Raw genomic sequence first — 20,312 nt, 5'->3', positions numbered from 1 at the left:
TCTCATTGGATTAGGGAAGAATTGGGAAGGAAGTCAGCCGTGCCCTTTTCAAAGGAATCAACCCGGCATTTGCCTGAAGAGATTTAGGGAAATCACGGAAAACTAAATCAGGATGGCCAAAAGAGGGATTGAACCATTGTCCTCCCAAATGCGAGTCCAGTGTGCTAACCACTGCAACACCTCATTCGGTATGGGGAAGGGATGGCGGTGTACAAGTGGGGAAAGAGATGAACGCTGTCTCATGAACTGTGCAGGGACTAGACTGCCAACAGGCACAGTGTCAGGAAGTTGTGGGGCAGGGAGGTGGGAGAAAAAGGAACAAACAAGGAGACGAGTGGGGAAAAACGGGCAGACGCATTGGCAGAAAGCTGCAAATAAAGAGGGTGGCAGAAGAGAATGGGGAGGAGATGATAGGACAGAAGGGGTGGAAACTGTTGGGTGGAGTGTGTGGGTGGTTGAGGCTGGGATAATTATGGGAGCAAAGAATGTGTTGTAAGGATAACTCCTATCTGCACAGTTCAGAAAAGCTGATGGTGGAGGGAAGGATCCTGATGGCTCTGATAGTGAAGCAGCCATTGAAATCAAGTGCATTACCAACCAGGTATCCACCAAGATGAATGGCCACCACCAAACTGCAGCCAAGAGCAAAGTAGACCACCCTGTGGCACAGAGCAAAGTAAACCACCCTGTGGCACAGAGCAAAGTAAACCACCCTGTGGCACAGCATGCAGCTGAACATAACACACATGATTTCAATGGCTACTTCACTACCTGAGCTGTCTGCATCCTCCCCTCCACCACCAGTTTTTCTAAACTGCGCAGGTGGGAGTTATCCTACAATACATTCTCCACTCCCATAATTATCCCAGCCTCAACCTACAGTTACATACTGTCCCCACATCCTCCAGCCAATAGTTTCCTCCCCTCTCTCTTATCATCTCCACCTATTCTTGTCTCCCACCCTGTTTATTTGCAGCCCTCTGCCAATGCATCTGCCCATTTTTACCCATTCCTCTCCTCGTTTGTTTCTTTTCCCCCCATCTCTCTGCCCCACAACCCCCTGACACTGCACCTGTTGGCAGTCTAGTCCTTGCACACTCCACCAGACAGCGTTCATCTCTCTCCCCACCTGTACACTACTATCCCTTCCACTTCCCCACCACATCCAGATTGCTGCTTGCATCCCATATTACGTTGCATTCTGGCCCGAGATGCTGGAGTTGGCAGTTGTGTGTGTGTGAGGCGTGCCTGCTTGTGTGTGTATGAGTGTGTGAATGTTGCCTGTGTGTCTCTCTTTACTGTCGAAGACAGTGGCCAAAAGCTACATGTGAGTTTCTTTTAAACGTGCCTGTCTGCAACTTGACGTGTCTTATTTACAATAAGACGCAATCTATCTTTTCCTACATTGTTGTTATTTCACAATAAGGATGACATTCATCTGCTCTGGTTGGAATCTATGCTATTTTGAGCATTTATGATGTATCCAAATTGTGTGCTTGAGTGTGGTAGCACTCCACAGTCATGAGGAGTTTGACTCCTTATCTGGCATACAGCTTGAAATGATCAGAAATCATAAAACGGTATAAACTCCACCAACAGAAGAATAATGACAATTACAACTTTAAGGCTGCAATTAAGTAACTCTATGGATAGCACCCTATTTCTCTGTAACTGGCAGTCAGCATGTTAGGAGAACTTGTGGGGATTAGAAGTAAAACACAGCAGGCAGCGACATGTTGAAGCTTCAAGCTTGTTTCCATGCTGTGCTTGTATGGGCCAACTAGTACCAGCCCTATTTATGACGGGTAGGAGTTGGGTGTGAGTCTTGGTCTTGCATAAAGTTTTAATTTGTTGTTATCATAGTTATGGTGTGTCTTTATTAACAAATACTGATACGTGAAACTTAAAGTTCTGATCTGAAGAGATGACCAGTTTCATTGTTTAACCGAATCTAAAACAACAATTTTCCAATCTGTCAGCTACACATACTGTTACAAGTTATTGAATCCTAGCTGCAAAATATCTCACTATTTCACCATCTTGGTTGGTAGCATACAGTATATTTAATACATAGATTTATATTGCAATCAAATATTTTGATAAGGTTATGACACTTTTACTGGTATAAATTGTTATTTCTTTGGAAAGTTTTTGGAAAGAAAAATATTTGAAATATTGTGTTGAAAAACTTCATTGTAGCTACATGTCATATGCTGTGACGTCTACACTAAACAAAATACAGAAAAAGAGAAAACAACACTTGCTTTCTACTTCTTCTTCTTTTGTTTCCTGTAAATCTTTATTCAAATTCCCTTTGCACATTACATATTTTCATAGACTTATTTTCTAACTACTTCACATGACATCTCAACGATAGATTTTTTTAGACATTAGATGTGTTCACATTGCTTGCTCTCTACTAGCCTTGTAAAACAAGTGCTGGCTATTAACACAAATAATGGCCATAGGATATTGAGAGGATGTTGGTATTACAGTCATTAAAATTATTATTATTGCAACTTTATGCATTAGTCTTTCTTTTGAGATAGAAACAGGACATTATGTTACACCTGCCAGGTTTCCACAAAAATTGATTTTATAGACAGAATTGCAAAAAATAATCACATTAAAAAAGAGTAAATGGATATTGTACTGCTTGCAGAACACATTCTCAAAAAACAGAAATACATAAATTAGCTGACAAGTTTAAATGCACATCAAAAACTTTCAAGGAGATAGTACATAAAAATTTCTAATGGCAGAAATGCAAATACATCGCATAATAGATGCATGAAACAATTTTCTTTAGAAACAGATGTCTACTGATGGTAAAAGGAACTACTGCTTGATTTCAAGAGAGTTCACGTTATTGGTCCTTTTCATAAGAAGTGAATTATTTTTATAATATCTTACATTAACATGAGAAACTACCGTTTCTCATTAAACATACATGGTTAATATTGATGTTCATTCTAAAACATTTCCTTACAAAATATACAAAGGAAGATTAGGTTTTAACGTCCCATCTAGAATAAGGTCATGAGAAACAGAACACAAGTTCTGGCTGGGGAAGGATGAGGAATGAGATCAGTCATGTCCTTTCAATGGAAACATCCCAAATTCCATCTTAGGTGATTTATGGAAATTAGAGAGCATCTAATCTGGATGGTTGGATGAGTATTTGAACCATTGTCTTCCTGAATGTGAGTATAGTACTTTACCAATGTACCACCTCACCTGGTCTCATAACATGAAACAACCAAATTTTAACACATGCATCACTTGTCTCGTCACATAACACTTGATTTGTGCATACATGAGTTTTTATGGATACTTTGGAAAGCAAATTTTGAAGAAAAACACAAAAGCAATTAAAGATATAAGGGAAAATCCTATAAGTAAATCAGGCAATGAAAAGATTAAGAAAACCACCTATTGTTTAGAGTAGAGACAGAGCACTGAATATGAACATAAAAATACATTTTGTGTGTTGGGAGAGGGGGCAGGACAAATAAGTAAATGTTCTATTATTTTTAAAAATTATGACATGAAGTGATAGATTATGAAATAAGGCAAAGAATAGGAGTAAATGCAAAATCCGACTACTGTGGTTATAAAATAAATTTGTGGTTCGGCAATGCATAATAAACAATATGAAGTCCGTATGATCAAAGAAAAAGCACATATAACAAAACACACATACTGATTCTTCTCAGAAATTCTGGGAATAAAATACGTCTAAAATGTCTAGTAGTGCTTGCAATCAATCCAGAAGTTGACAGATACATAGATGGATACAAAATGTGGCACAATCACAGCTATAACGGGAGCCTGTGATACTACAAAATTATTTCCCTAAAATAATGATTACAAAATGTACCAGTTGAGAAACTAAATTTTCTCCCTCGCTTGAAAATAAAGTGATGTAGGCTGTTGTAAACATTGCCTACTCCTTAACATTTCCAAAAAGTCATATATATTTCACAGATATCAAGTCTTTGGTGGTCTCCTGTCTCAGAAAAGAATACCTATTATTATACTGTAACAGCTAAACCATTTTAATGATGCTAAAGAGTAACTGATTGATTGAGAGTTAATACACAAGACATCTGAAATTTGAGTTTCTGAGCGTCTGTACTACGTATAAAACAGTTCCTCTCTGAAAAGTTTTAGCAAGTTTGTGAATTCCCATCAAATTAGATACTGAGTATCTACAGTTTGTGTTGCAACAAAGAGAAAAAGGCATTTTACATTTTGCAGAAGATGGAAATTCACCAAGCAGCTGCACGTTTTATGAAATTTATTAGCGGACATTGGTTTAGCTTTAACTTCCAGCAAAGTTTTAATTACTTTTATGCTTCCATAATCAGGACTGATATTCTTCTTTTGACATTTTTTATTAAATTGTAGACTTGTCACAACATACATTTCATTTTAGTTTGTGATTAAGACATTTATAAAGGTGACACTTTACCTGGTAACGTAAATTTAAGCTGGTGTATTTCCACATGCTGGCTGCTAGCAGAGGAGGGGGTCCGATGCTATGGAATTCATTTTTATATTGAAAGAAAGTTCACCAAGCACTTAGAATTTTTATGACATTTAACAGCTAATGAATTTCATAAAAGCTGTAAGTACTTATTGGATTTCCTTCCTCTATCAAATGAATGGCACAGCTATCGACCCACGACACTCAACCACTAAGTGGAAGTGCACCAAAATCCTTTACAACTGTTTATCTCTGTAACCACTGTATGTTCCCTGCACATTTGTATTAATATATGACACTGAAACAGAAGGATTAAGTCCCTATCACCATTTCTAGAAGTCATCCCATTTTTATCAACAAATATCTATTTGAAGCAAGAACCACTGACTACATCTTCACACAGTTTTCAAAGAGCTTTCTGGAAGAGGGAATATTTTTATGCTCAATTCATGTCAGCAATAATTTGGGACGAAGGATTCTGGAAAACTGATGATTAAAGAGAATGAAATTGCTGACACCTCAGTCACATCAAAATGAAAGGTGTAGTAAATTTTATGTACAGAATTGACCATGAAAAACCTTTCTGAAAGATGGCTGTCACATTTGTTGAATGCTGACTGGAGCAACAATAAAAACAAATTTCTCATTTCACTGATATGTTACTTTAGATGAAATGTGGTTCTATTAGTTCACTCCAGAAATAAAACAGCAGCCAATGCAGCATGTAGAAACTAAGTAGTTTGCATCAAAGATAACAAAATTGACTTCAACTTCCAAAAGATTATGGCTAATGTGTTCCAGATGCAAAATGGATTCATCCAAAGTTTTCTGAACCAAACAGATTGAAAAAAAAAAAAAAAGATAAATTTCCTGTATTGTCAAGTACAAAAAAAGTTATATCTTCTGGACAGTGCACCTGCGACAAAAATCCTGTCACGACAGGAGAACTGCGTGATGTGAAGGAAAAATTGCTGGAACATCCACCCTTTCCTCAAAACTTGACATCTTCAAACAACGACTTACTCCCATAACTAATGAAATTTGTGGCTGAAAATATTTTGAGTTAAAAGAAAAGGTAATGGATGCTGTAGTTTGGTATTTTAAGACACCTTCTAGAATTGTTTTTCATGGATGAAATATATTCATTGGAAAAATGTTGAACAAAGTGCACAGATCTATAAGGGCACCTCACAGAAAAACCAGTATGTAGTTCTTTCACTGGAAAACAGTCTTGTCCTCAGAGCCCTCTGACAAATGACTTTGTCCAAAAACTAAGTCTGTGACTTTTCTTCACTACACGACTGTGTGTTTGTCAATACCTCTGATATTCAAAACGCAGTTACCTAACCTCATACAGGCTTTTCCTTTGTTCTGGGAATAAAGGGGGGGGGAAAAAATCACCTGTAACAACATTTTGTAGTAGGGTTTTAGAATATATACTGTGTTCCAACATTACAAAATATCTTGAAGAATACAATATACTGGCACATCATGAGCAAAGATTCAGAATAATAACACTATCGTGAAGAACAACTGGCTCTTTATACACATGAAATAAACAGTTCAATTAACAGGGGATCTTTAATTGACTTTATATTGCTACATTCCCAGAAGGCACCATTCCTCACAAGCAGATTTAAATCCAACTGTAAGCCTATGGAGTTTCACCTCAGCTACACAACGGAATTTGAGTCAGAAAACTGATGGGAAGCCATCTAGTGAAACCGAAGTTATATCTGAGGTTCTCCAGCAAAGTATTATAAGCCTGCTGATATTCTTAACCTGAACTGTGAACAATTTACACAGGAGCCATTGCATTAAAATTGCAATGAGGAAGCCAAATTAAAGACTGTGTTTAACTGGCAGAACACTAAGAACAAGCAACAAATTTACTAAAGGGACTGTCTATGTTACGCTTGCCCGTCCTCTTCTGCAGTATACCTGTAGGGTACAGAATCCTTAACAGATAATATTTATAGACAATATATGCATAAAAAAAAAATCAGAGAAGCATAGATGGTTTCTATCATAGTGAAATAGGGGAGTGTGTGTCACAGGTATGATAAATGAGTTGGGGTGGCAGTTCCAAAAGTAAAGGATTTTTCATTGTAGTGAGATCCCTTCACCAAAATTTCAATCACTAGTTTTCTCCACCAGATGTCAAAACATTCTGCTGAAATGGCCATCATAATAAGGGAGAAATGGCCATCACAATAAAATATGAAAAATCACAGCTCGCCTGGAAATATGAGGGTTGCCCAGAAAGTAATGCACTGCATTTTTTTTTTCTCAGCCAAAAACCATGCTATGAATGCAAAATATTACTTATGTATTACTTGAAGTCTCCTGAATGAATGCGTCAAGTTTCTGTCACTTCCAACAGATAGTGTAGCTGCAGGACAGTTTCAAAATGGCATTTGTAGGTGATGTATGTTACAAGCAATGTGCTGTTATTGAATTTCTCACTGCAGAGAAAGAAAATGTGGGGAATTTTCACAAACACTTGTGCAAAGTCTATGGAGTGTCTGCTGCTGACAGAAGTAGTCAGCCAATGGGCATGGAGGGCAGAAGGCGGTTTGGTGGAGCTCTATGAATTGCAACAGTTGGGGAGACCATCCACGGCTGTCACACTTGACATGTTGCATCGAGCTGATGCTGTCATTCACGAGGACAGATGCATTACGAGTCTGCAGTTGGTGCTGCATCTTTCAATCAGCATACGAGGTGTGGAACCAATTATACACACTCTTGGATATACAAAAGTGTGTGCAAGATGGGTCCCACAGTGTATAACAGTAGATCACAAATTGCACAGAGGAAACATTGTCTTGATTTGCTGCAACACCCTGAAGCTGTGGGGGAGTTCTTCTTGTCCCGGATTGTGACATGTGATGAAACTTGGGTTCAACCATTTTGAGTCTGAAACAAAATGATAGATGATGGAATGGCACCATTCCCACTCACCACAGAAAAAAAAAAAATCAAAGAAACTGCTTCCATCAGTAAGGTTGTGATCCCCGTGTTCTGGGACTGTGAAAGTGTGATTCTCTTAGTATGATGCCAAGAGGCAGTACCATAAATTCAGTAGCATATGTCAATACATTTAAAAAACTCAAAACGCCCTCGGAACTTCCACTTCTTTGGGCCATTAAAGGATGTCACTCGTGGAAGACATTTGGAGGACAATGAGGAGGTGATTCACACAGTGAAGCACTCACTGCACCATCAAAACAAGGATTGGTACCAACAGGACATACACGCCCTCGTTTCACGCTGAAGGAAGGCCATAGAATGGGAGAAGGATTACGTGGAAAAATATGGTGTGCAGATAAAATACCATTCATTCGTGTGTGTAATTCTCATTATGTTCAATAAAGAATTGTTGAAGAAACAAAAAGAGGTGGATTACTTTTTGGGCAACCCTCATATTAACGTGTTATTTTTTTCCTCAGACGCTATCTGAGAGAAATGGTAGAGGAATAGTCTGAAAGTGCCTCAATGAGCACTCTGCCAAATGCTCGGCTGATTCAATTGAGAACTGCAGAGTTATGTAAATGCAGATCTGATAAATTGTATGGTTATCAGTAAAAATGAAATAATGTAATCTCATTTATATAACACAAGACAGGCAGTAGGCATTACAAATCTGACTATTCTTCTGACCCATTTTCATAATGAAAGTTGTGAATAGAAGTAAAAGGAAATCAGTAAATGTAGTTTGTATAAAACAGCTCAAGTACTGAATGAGATGGTGCCATGTTTAGCACAAAGTAATTGTACCTGGGAGAAACACTTAAAATTCCCATCAAACAATAATGATTCAGATTATCTCTGGTTCCCTAAATCAACTAACTAATGTAGTAGTACGGAATTGTTGTGGGGGAAATAAAATAAAGGATAGACTGATAGCATACAGGGACAGAGAATGTGTGCTCTCAGAGAGCGTGTGTGTGTGTGTGTGTGTGTGTGTGTGTGTGTGTGTGTGTGTGTATGATAAATCTTACGGAATTGGAATGACTTATTTTACATTCAAACAACAAATTAATTTGAAATATGGCTATCTGCTGACCATTAAGCAGGTGCACATGAATATTAGGTTTCAGTAGTTATACAGAAATTAAGGCAGTTGCACAGAAAGACTACTGTGGACAAAGGAACACGGGTAGCTTCATAAACAGTGGTAGTAGTTTCCCTGACAGTCAAAGCAAATGTTTTTTTAACAAAGACTATATGTAGTTCAAACAGGTCACACACCAATAACACTTACAGTAAGATATTGGGGGCAAATGTTCACTGCCCTCTACCATTCAATAAGTAGTTATGGAAGACGTATGAAAAGTGCTTCATTTCAGCTGCTCTGAATTTACTCTGAACCATTCATAGAAACAAATGAATAATTCAGAAACTAGTGAGTGTTGCAATGTTAATATGCATTTTCTGCTCTCAAGCACTTATGTGTCTGTGTGGACATGCACAAAATACATTTCAAAATGTTCAATGATAATGTGCTAAAATATTTTGTTGATGAAGATGTGACATTTAAAACACTTAACAACACGTAATACAAAAAGACAACATAAGTGTGTAACCATACCACATATTTTAAGGCCTAGTTTTCCAATTGCTGTCAACATCTTTTTTGGATTATGTGTACATGGTGCACTTTCGGATAAAAATCATTAATGATTCTTCTCATTAACATACAAACTCGATACCTTCTTCATTTTGTCCTTTGTTATAAAGACTTGTTTTAAAAGATGAAAGTTAGTATCAAGAGCTTTGCAAAAGTGTCAAATGCAATTTCTGTCTCACTTTCTCTGAATTGTGGCTATTGACCATTAAATATACCTGAGCACTTCATCAACATTAAACTCATTGTGTGTGTGTGTGTGTGTGTGTGTGTGTGTGTTTGGGGGGTGGGGGAAAGTTTCAAACACACCTTTATCCTTAACATACTGAGCTGTGCTTAATTACTTCATGGCTTCAATTAGTCACTGTGGGTTTTTTTACATATCCTGATGACATTACTCTGACCACAAATAGCGAAGATCACTGTCTGGTATCATGGAAGGCCCCACAGTATTAAACTGATGGGAAGTTCCATCTCAGATAACCATGAAGACTCTTTCATTTTGCAACAGAGTGTAAACGTTTATTAACTTAAAACTACGCACTAGATAGTGAGTTAACTTAAGCTTTGACTTTCATAAGTACTATTTAAACCATACTTTGTTTCTCCTTTCTGAAACATTCAAGAGACCTGTCTAAGTCATGTCTGCCACACTGTTTATGTTTTGAATTACGTGGACTCCACTTTACACATGTGCGATCGTTGTTTAACATGTTGTAGAAGTAACACAATCTATTTTAATATATGAGCAACAACATATGCACGAATATTAAATGGGTTTTACTGCAGGTGCGATTTAGGGCTCAAACAAGACATCGTTTCCATAGGCATCTAAACAGGTATCTTGATAGATATTACCACAGTAAAACACACACAGTAATTGAAATTTTCTTCACAATATAAATTACCGATCATGAAGTTCACTGGTATACTAAGGGATAACTAAGGGGTATGTTAACGTAAAAGAGTACTTTCCATTTAATAAACATCAAACTCAACAATGATTAAGTCAGTTGCTTTGATATAAGCCTTCTTAAAACCAATTTTTATTTTTTAATGTAAAAGCGCTACTTCAGAAAATTTGAATCTGTTGATATCTACATGTAAACATTAAAACGTTTGTAGCTCAAGAAACTGTGGTGATGAAGGGCTTCTGTAAAAACGTACCAGTCCTAAAAACTACATCAGTAATAATGACTGGTAATGTATGGAGTTATTTGAATAAAAACAACGAAAGATTGCAGTTGTGAGGGTTCGGTATCAAGCAGAATACAGGGGAGGATTCTGATTGACAGCCGTCCCTATTATTCGTTCATGAAGACTAAACTTTTATGAATGGCAATGTTGTCTTCATTTCTTTCAAATACAATTAAAATCATTTTCATATTTCCCGAAAAAAGCAAAAGCTTCATACCGATTGACAGTACTCTCCGCAGCAGAATGTAAACATACAACATAGGATTATCTTTGACGCAACTCGCAAAGATGCACATGTGGGAAAATAAACAAGAAGCGTGCAAGAATCGCCAACATGACGGCGTAATAATTTGTCTACATTGAAAATCACGCGTCGATTCTCTATCCCTTTAGTTTAAACAAGATATTCTAATTCGTTCCTACAGTTCTACAGCAAAAATATCGTTATAAAAGCAATAATATATAAAAATTACTCTGCAAGTAGAAAATAAGGATAAGATTGTGTTTATTTCCTTAAATTTGTACAGAATTTAAAATATTAGATGACGGAAAAAATATCTATTCATTTTAAAACTTGTTATGAAACTATATAATAATCTCATTGCTTATTTTATTCATGACGTTAGAAATATGTCCGAGAAATATTGTATTTAAAGAAATCTAGCATACAAATTCACCAAATATTTCTCTATTTACTAAACTTTTATGAACAACTTCGCTAGTTCTTTGAAATCTAGTTAAAAGTTTTCTCGTGATTTTTAAGGTGACTAATGGTGGGCACGGGTAGAGAAGGGGGGAGAGATTTAATTAAATGCGGCTTTCAGTAGTTTAGAATTGTTCATTGCCATCTGCAAATATGTACATGTAACACTAGAAAACTTGAGCTTTGCTTTTTATCAATCTTCCCTAAAACCAGTTCATGTTGAGAAGATGTGGATACAGGTGTCTTTCAGGTTTCAGTGATTATTTAATATTAATCATGCGTATTCGATATTAAAAATCCGAAATACCATGCACTGCAGTCGATATTCGTTGGTAACTTAGTCGATGTAGAAGTCGATTATATAAAGCTGATAGTCGATCAATGGTACAAGTAGTAGGCGGTGGTCCTCCGCGTATTTACAAAACGAAGTTGGGAGCAGCGACTACTTGCTAGTAACGTGACAGCGGTGACAGCCATCAGAGGGGTGGCGTAATAGCAGAGCAGTACTCGTTATATCGATTACCGGTAAGAAGAGATTATATATAGTCTGCTTATGTTGAAGCTAAGAATGTGTTTAACGGAGAAAAATAAATGGCTCGTGTTTCCTTTGCAACTTTACTGTGCGTTTTAACATATCCCTCATCTATTTAGAGAAACAAATTATAGATTTTCTTGAACTGTGAATTTAGCTTTCATACGCTATTCTTGCTGTAGTTCTTGAGAAGATGACGTATACAACTACAAAATTATAACTAGTGAATGTCCTGGCTTCAGCAATAGTAAAATAAAACGTAGACACAATCTTTCGAAGGTGTCTCTAAAAGATTATTGTTTATCGAAAGGCTTACGGTTATTTATAACTGACTAAATATTTGTCGCCACTTCATAAGAGTAAAAATTCAGCTTTATTCTAGGCTAACATTCGGAAGAAATGATAGCTGTGAACGTAAACAGGTCTTCCCTTATTAGCGTTTCGCGCTGACTCGGTTGCTATGACCGTGATTGCGTGTGGGTTTGATACCGGTAGCTTGGACTAAAAAGATTTCCGGACAGCAGCTACCAAAGATTTTCAGAAATAAATATTTTGGTTAGTTTTCTTCCAACGCAAACTTCTTTACGGGATAGAATTAAAAGCTTTTTTCCGCAGCTACCGAAAAGCGTATCTAAGACGATGAAAATTGCATACATGAGAATCACTATTACCCTGTCGACTATGGTTTTCTTCATTCAAATCTCAAAATCATGTGGAAAAACTGTCACTTTATGCTGCCGTTAGTTTTTCAGTACGAATATTTATTACATACTGTATTTGGATGGATAAAATCGGTAGTACTTAAAGTCCTCATCGAAAACTGCTTCTAGGACGGCAAACGAAACTAAAATCTGGGAGCAGTAAGCTGCCAGTCAGGTGTCTGAGCACTTACTAACGTGTTAACTATAGATAGAACTGTATTGAACTTCTGAAATAATTAATTTGCATAAAATGAAGAGAGACAAACTGTATCACACTAAATAAGTAGGTATCGTACCTGCGCATTTTAGTTCACATACAAAGATTGCTGGAATACAGTTTGTCTCATCAGATTTTAAGGCATGGAAATAGCACACCAAATCCACACCGGTAACGGGCAACTCCAAAGTGAATTCCATGTTGCAGCGTGACACAGCACAAACGAAACGCTGAAGCGTCTTCGTCGCACTTGTACGTTAAAAAATCTCAAGGCAATAAATGTGACTTCAAGCAGCAAATAATTTGCTTCATTTTATCCAGATAGTTGTGCGGCTTGAGGTATTTATAATCCCAAGAAACTTATCAATTGTAAATAACAATGAGTCTGTCGTGGCGCTCTTATATATCGGGATATCACCGTTTTGGTTTAGTTTGGTAGCGAATTGAGGCGAACTGGAGAACAAAATGTTATTTTACAGCCGTGATCTCTACATACGTTTCATTACCTTTTTCAGCCGCATGGTCTACGGCGCCTTGTCACGGTCCGTGCGGCTTCCCACCGTTAGTGGTTCGAGTCCTCTTGTAGTCGTGTGTGTGTGTGTGTGTGTGTGTGTGTGTGTGTGTGTGTGTGTGTTGTGCATAGTGAAAGTTAGATTAAGTAGCGTGTAGGCTTAGGGACCGACGACCTCTGCAGTTTGGTGCCATAAGACATTGACACAAATTAAAAATAAAAAAACCCGTTTTCAATAAATATTTAGATAAAGTCGCTACAATCCAATAACAGTTCCTGTTCACCAGTTCCGACAGGAAAATATATTTTGATCACGATTGTACATCATTCATCTGTCTAGCTTTTACGGAATGAAATAGAGTTATTGGTTGCATAGCATGAAAAAGACGTAGAATGCAACACAATCGACGACAAAGGTAGCTAGAGGAGCAGCGCATACTTGGATTGGTAAGGGTGTGGGAATGAAATTGGCAAAGTCTTTGTCAAACGAACCATCATATGATTTGCCTTACGCGAAACCACGGAAAACCTACATCCGGGTGGCCGGACATTTGCACAGGCGTCTTCCCGAATGTGCACCCATTGTCTTACCACTGCTCCACATCGCTCGGTCAGCTGCAAAAGGAATACGTCGCTGCTTTTGACTGCTGTTAAGTATCGTTAGCATTTACACACCTTCACTGCGACCCCGTGTAAGTATTGATTTTTCTGTCGGAACTCCGAAACGGATGAGAGTAACGGTATAAGACGTTCTAAACAGTTTAGACTGTCAGAATCGTGTTCTCTGGCACACACTCCTTTCGAATTCGTCACGTATAAAAATTGCGACAATCAAATATTAAAATAATGTTCTCGGCCGTCCAGACGAACTTATAGAATTTTTATGAAAAGCTCGTTTTTTTTTTTTTTTACTGGGTGAATCATTTTCAAATAAAGTACTGTTATTGTATGTTCAGATGCTGATATGCGCCTGGTGCTTTCCTCCTGCTTGAAAGTGTATAAACACAACTAATCTGAGCGAAGGCCGGATTATGCAACAGAATCATATCTCGGTCGGTTTCCTGATTTAGCAAGAAAGCTAGAGAGATTACGTGAGTAAAGTTTGATGATTAAGCAAAGTCTTATCTTGCTTAAGTCACGATGAGTTTAAAATTATGGTCTGTGTTGCGTGGCTGATCCAGTAAAGTAATGGGGAAACTGTGATTCGGTACAATGCTCGGAAACTGAATTCCACAAGCCTATTCCTAATGTGACTGTGCTCCTTTAGTGGTAGTTCCACACATGTGGAAATAACTAATTGTTATATCAGCTATCTCAAATGAGACACCTTCGCTCAAGACTGACGTCCCAGGCGTTTGAATTAACAAATGTCATAAACAGTGTAACATTTACGACTTAGCACTTCGAAAAATGCTGACATCGGGTTTGGAACTGTGACAGATAATATGAATACAGCAGATTTTTACTTCAAATGTTCATGGGCTAAGTATTACCAAACTAAGAGCAAACACACACGAAGGACTTTTATGTTCTGTGATGCCTTCAGCAGTTCGTCTATGTATCTTCTTTCTAAATGGTTCAAATGGCTCTAAGCACTATGGGACTTAAAATAGAGGTCATCAGTCCCCTAGAACTTAGAACTACTTAAACCTAACTAACCTAAGAACATCACACACATCCATGCCCGAGACAAGATTCGAACCTGCGACCGTAGCAGTTCCGGACTGAAGCACCTAGAACCGCTCGGCCACCGCGGCCGGCTATTGTCTTTCTATACAAGCTTCATACATGAAGAATTGAATTTGGTCGCTTCCACACATTTCATGCCCGCAGACGACGAAACCGTTGTCGAACGAACCATGTGTTTCATATGGGTAGCGGATTTTACTATAAACTGTAATGGCCTCTCTAGTTCTGGTCATGTTCATGGAGGATGATCCATCCTCCCAGAGTGACTGCCAGATGGGTCCTCTGCCATTCCTACACAAACAGTCTTAAGTTTCTCGCAACCTTCTTAATGCTGAATAGCCCCTTTCATTTTCTCTATCACTACCAATCATTAGATATCTTACTCTAATGGCGTGCTTAGGCGGGGGTGGAAAGAGTTCGTCTCGCCGGCAGCCTGGTGGAGCCTCCACCCACGTCTTGCCTCTGCCGTTACTAGCAAAGTGATTTAGACATCCTACACATTGCCGTAATTGGTGAAAGTTTAACATTTTGCCACAGCAAATAATGTTACTCTCACTTTGCACCATCAGCTGAACATACTGCGATCGAATCAACTGATGATCACGCAGTTCCTCAACCACCATCAGCATTACGCTCTTCGTACACGAAATCTCGTTTTGCGATCATTTCTTAATGCGCATCGAAAAGCGGCCTAAATTTGTTCTATCGCATGTCAGAAATGTGGTTAAGATTTTTTATTTTCATGAGGAACACTTACGGGAAAACGTGAATTTTAGTTTCGGAAGCCCTTATTATGATCAAATTTCCCGCTTGTAATCTTGCTATTTTTCTGCATCAGTTCAGTTCAGAGTAGTTTCCTCGGGATAGTTAGTCTCGTTGTAAACATTAGTAGCAGAAGCAAGATACCAGATTATAGAGTAAAACTAATTCGTCTGTTATATAGAAGCTGCATGTAAACACTTGTTTCCGGGATATGTCATGTTGTTAGAGAGATCTTTGCTGTTTTGCAACATTCTGCTTGTTAAGTGTTAACTTGAAACATACGTCGTGAATCTTTAAATGCATTTTGGATTTCTAGTTATCTAAGTTCCGCCTTTCTTGCTTTCGCAACGGACATTCTGCAGTGTTGGAAGTTTGTGTCGGGAAGGCGAGTAGTGTTGGTCGCGGAAGTCAAAAATGCTGAAATGGTACTGTGGTTCGGTGTGAAAGTGGCCGTACCAGCTGGTTTCCTTGCGTTGCTTCAATCACGAAATGGCAGTTTTAGTCCATCGAGCGACACGCATTTCTGCGCTATTTCCCATTTCTTAGAGCTCCGCCCTTTCGAATGCATTTGTCATATACTGTTTGGCATAAAAATTGATTTGGTCTTTCGTAGCTCTGCGGCGTAAGACAATCTCTGTGCGTATTTTCTTATTTCCGTGCAGTATTTTCATAAGTATACTATCTGAAAACTTTGAAAGAATTGTTGATGAAAAGCTCTCGGGGTCTCCAGCCGGGCGGCAGTGTTGAGATATGATGTTATACTAATCGTCTTTCGACGAAGTGTCGAGATATTGTGGATCTCTTTATACTTTACGAGTGGGCGGATGCAACTGCATGTGACAGGGTCTGGTGTGATCTATGGTGATCCTGAGGGAGGCAGGAAAGGGTACAAGGCTGCTTTCGAATTTCCGCGTAGGCACTGAGCACCCTCTCGCTCTCTAGCCATAGCTCTGGGCGCGTTCTCGGCGTATAGCTGCTATGTAGGAGTGCAGGCCGATCTTACTTGATAACCTTCGTCCCTATTGGCAATATTCTATTCACTACCAATTTCTATAGACTCCTTTAATATGCTTTAACAATAGCCGTTCGTTGTCATAGGAACGTGTGTTCTCAAAATCGAACTATGTTCATTTAGGGTGTGCCCTGAACTCGTTGATTTCTGTGTGCACAGACGTACACACCTGACGCGTTCTTCGCAGTGTTTAGAGATACATCACAGCCTCTGCTCGACGTATTGACGTCCACATTCACATGAATGCTAATTTCCAATGGTGGGTCCTCCGCAGAGCCGAGGATATCTGTCGTCTTCGGTGGAGATTTGAAGACGGTTTCGAGATCGCGTTTGCCAAACAGCTTCGCGGTGTAGGCCGAGAACGTCCCTGAGTCTCTTGGTCTCTTTCCGTCTTTTCCTGGTTTATGGCATCTTCTTTCCTCAAACATACTTCTAATCTGGACTTCGCTGCGCCCATTTCCGTAGTGAATGTCGTGTTTTGATGGATGCTGTTTATGTAATGCAGAAACTGATTCAGAGTATCTCTGCCACGCTACAACTTCGCAAAATGTGTCCCGACGTAGCCGAATAAGTGCTTGTGTTTTAGGCAGGCAGTGGGAAGTGTGCCATGTATAGATTTTCAATCCCAGGTACCATGGCGGATCCTATGGCGACTCCATCTATTTGTTAATAAAATTTCCGGTTGCACTTGAAGCGCCGGCCTGAGTGGCCGAGCGGTTCTAGGCGCTTCAGTATGGAACGGCGCGACCGCTACGGTCGCAGGTTCGAATCCTGCCTCGGGTATGGATGTGTGTGTGATGTCCTTAGGTTAGTTAGATTTAAGTAGTTCTAAGTTCTACGGGACTGATGACGTCAGCTGTCAAGTCCCATAGTGCGCAGAGCCATTTTTTCACTTGAAGCATGTGGTAGTAAGTGCATGTTCAGAGCGCCAGGAGTATAAATGAGTCTCGAAAGGGCACTTTAAGATAGACGGTAACGTCGAAGCTCACAAGCAGGTCACCCACCCTGTAGTTGTATGCCCTTCAAGTACCGCCACGAAATCGGCCGAGTTTCATCACGCGACGGCTGGCGTTCCGCAAGGTGAAAAGAATTTTTTCCGAGTAGGGCCTCGAAACTATTCGACCTTACGTCTTTCTTTGTACATCATTACTTACGGAGAACGTGTTCGTAATACGAAAGACACACTAAAGGACAGTCACGAATCGATGTATTCCCATGACCGTGCAGTTAACGTGCTGCATCGTTGCCGCCGTAGAAGGATTAAGGTTTCGCACAAGACGTACTGATTGGCAGCCAGTACAATCCCCATGGTCACCACTGAGCAGAGCGCTGCCAGTTTTCCAGCTTAGGCGCTCTTGTACTAGACTAAAGGCGGAGCAGCGCTGTACTAGTCACGCAGTGTCATAGTCACTGCTGTGGGATAGGTAACAGTTCCACAGCACAGGACTTACGGAAGCAGCGCAGCTATTTACTTCGTCCTGTGCCATGTTTATCAGTTCTCTTCCCTTGAGTGCTTCGAATGGTCGCAAGTCTCACGCACGAGATTAGACAGAATTTCGCTTCAGTGGTGCTATGAAACGTCTGTAGGTAATTAAAAAAAAAACGCAGTTACTGCACAGAGTGCAATATTTTTTATCCTAACAGAGGTATTCCTTGAAGACAGTATGAAATATCAACTTACCTTGTACTACCGCTACTGCTGTTCCAGCCCAACTTTCAAGGCTGTGGTTCACCGAATGTTTTACACCGTGTGAAGAACTGAAGGTATATACTTGGTGAATCCAACACGAACGCATAAATCAGTGTCTTTATCACGTACAAGTGCCACCTTATCCGCAGTACGTGAGCATCAACTTCTATCTTTTCGAAGACGGAATTGGACCTTCTTCAACTGTTTACATTTCGGATATTACTGCTGTACTCTGAGTGCAGAATTACTGACAAAAATACGAGAAACCAAGAACTGCCACGACTCGTCTAGTAATGACGGAAATCTGCGGAAGCGACCGCCAGCTGGTTCCGGATACGCGCAGGAATGTCTCGTTTTAGCAGTATTCGCGCAGATACTATTCACAAATGCATAGCCGGCTGTCTACGAAGCGTACCTCGCGAACGTGACTTCAGTTTCTCATGCTACCATAGCCACCAGCTAGGCGCTGTGCAGTGCAGCGGTAACCCGAAGTGCGATTCAGATTCGGAACCGCGGCACTCAAGTCAAAGCAGTGCATTCGATGCGGAACTTCTAATGCAAATATTCATTTATAATCTGCTTCACAAATGGTAAAAAAAAATTTGTATTGTTCTGTATTGTTCTGGTACTGTGCTGACACAGTTTTACACACTTAATTTTCACCAGAGAAATTAGCTAATGACAACACTCTTTATTGATCACCAACTTCTTATAGGTGACAGTGAGGTCATCCATCAAAACACTATTTATAAATTAAATATTACTGCGAGAACTATAACTTAAAAACCTCGACGAAAAGCAACAAAAAAATTGTAAGATTCACCTATATTAACGGTGCCATATACGGAACACTGAACAAAAAGGCAAGGAAATAAAGCCTCACAAAGTTCTACAAAACGAGGGTGATAATACACTACTGGCCATTAAAATTGCTACACCGAGAAGAAATGCAGATGATAAACGGGTATTCATTGGACAAATATATTATACTAGAACTGACATGTGGTTACATTTTCACGCAATTTGGGTGCATAGATCCTGAAAAATCAGTACCCAGAACAACCACCTCTGGCCGTAATAACGGCCTTGATACGCCTGGGCATTGAGTCAAACACAGCTTGGATGGCGTGTACAGGTACAGTTGCCCATGCAGCTTCAACACGATACCACAGTTCAAGAGTAGTGACTGGCGTATTGTGACGAACCAGTTGCACGGCCACCATTGACCAGACGTTGTCAATTGGTGAAAGACCTGGAGAATGTGCTGGCCAGGACAGCAGTCGAACATTTCCCGTATCCAGAAAGACCAGTACAGGACCTGTAACATGCGGTCGTGCATTATCCTGCTTAAATGTAGGGTTTCGCAGGGATCGAATGAAGGGAAGAGCCACGGGTCGTAACACATCTGAAATGTAACGTCCACTGTTCAAAGTGCCGTCAATCCGAACAAGAGGTGACAGAGACGTGTAACCAATGGCACCTCATACCATCACGCCGGGTGATACGCCAGTAAGGCGATGACGAAAACACGCTTCCAATGTTCTTTCACCACAATGTCGCCAAACACGGATGCGACCATCATGATGCTGTAAACAGAACCTGGATTCATCCGAAAAAATGACGTTTCGCGATTCGTGCACCGAGGTTCGTCATTGAATACACCATGGCAGGCGCTCCTGTCTGTGATGCAGCGTCAAGGGTAACCGTAGCCATGGTCTCAGAACTGATAGTCCATGCTGCTGCAAACGTCGTCGAACTGTTCGTGCAGATGGTTGTTGTCTTGCAGACGTCCCCATCTGTTGACTCAGGGATCGAGACGTGGCTGACGATCCGTTACAGCCATGCGGATAAGATGCCTGTCATCTCGACTGCTAGTGATAAGAGGCCGTTGGGATCCAGCACGGAGTTCCGTATTACCCTCCTGAACCCACCGATTCGATATTCTGCTAACAGTCATCGGATGTCGACCAACGCCAGCAGCAATGTAGCGATACGATAAACCGCAATCGCGATAGGCTACAATCCGACCTTTATCAAAGTCGGAAACGTGATGGTACGCATTTCTCCTCCTTACACGAGGTATCACAATAATGTTTCACCAGGCAACGCCGGTCAACTGCTGTTTGTGTATGAGAAATCGGTTGGAAACTTTGCTCATGTCAGCACGTTGTAGGTGTCA

At 39.8% G+C, this 20,312-nt stretch overlaps 2 protein-coding genes across 2 annotated transcripts in view; one reads left to right on the top strand and one right to left on the bottom strand.

Annotated features, from left to right (window-relative positions):
- Positions 1-10,602, bottom strand: part of LOC124598646 (protein furry) — a 1,150,963-nt gene extending 1,140,361 nt beyond the window's left edge. Inside the window, exon 1 of the mRNA XM_047136016.1 lies at positions 10,534-10,602. The gene's annotated coding sequence lies outside the window, so the exon portion shown is untranslated. The remainder of the gene's footprint in view (positions 1-10,533) is intronic.
- A 792-nt stretch (positions 10,603-11,394) lies between these two features.
- LOC124598614 (juvenile hormone epoxide hydrolase 1-like) overlaps positions 11,395-20,312 on the top strand; it is a 43,014-nt gene continuing 34,096 nt past the window's right edge. The window contains exon 1 of the mRNA XM_047136013.1: positions 11,395-11,544. The gene's annotated coding sequence lies outside the window, so the exon portion shown is untranslated. The remainder of the gene's footprint in view (positions 11,545-20,312) is intronic.

Source organism: Schistocerca americana, chromosome 1, assembly GCF_021461395.2.
Source record: "Schistocerca americana isolate TAMUIC-IGC-003095 chromosome 1, iqSchAmer2.1, whole genome shotgun sequence".
Classification (NCBI taxonomy): domain Eukaryota; kingdom Metazoa; phylum Arthropoda; class Insecta; order Orthoptera; family Acrididae; genus Schistocerca; species Schistocerca americana.
The sequence above is the reverse complement of the archived record's forward strand: the minus strand, read 5'-3'. Positions and strand labels throughout refer to the sequence as shown.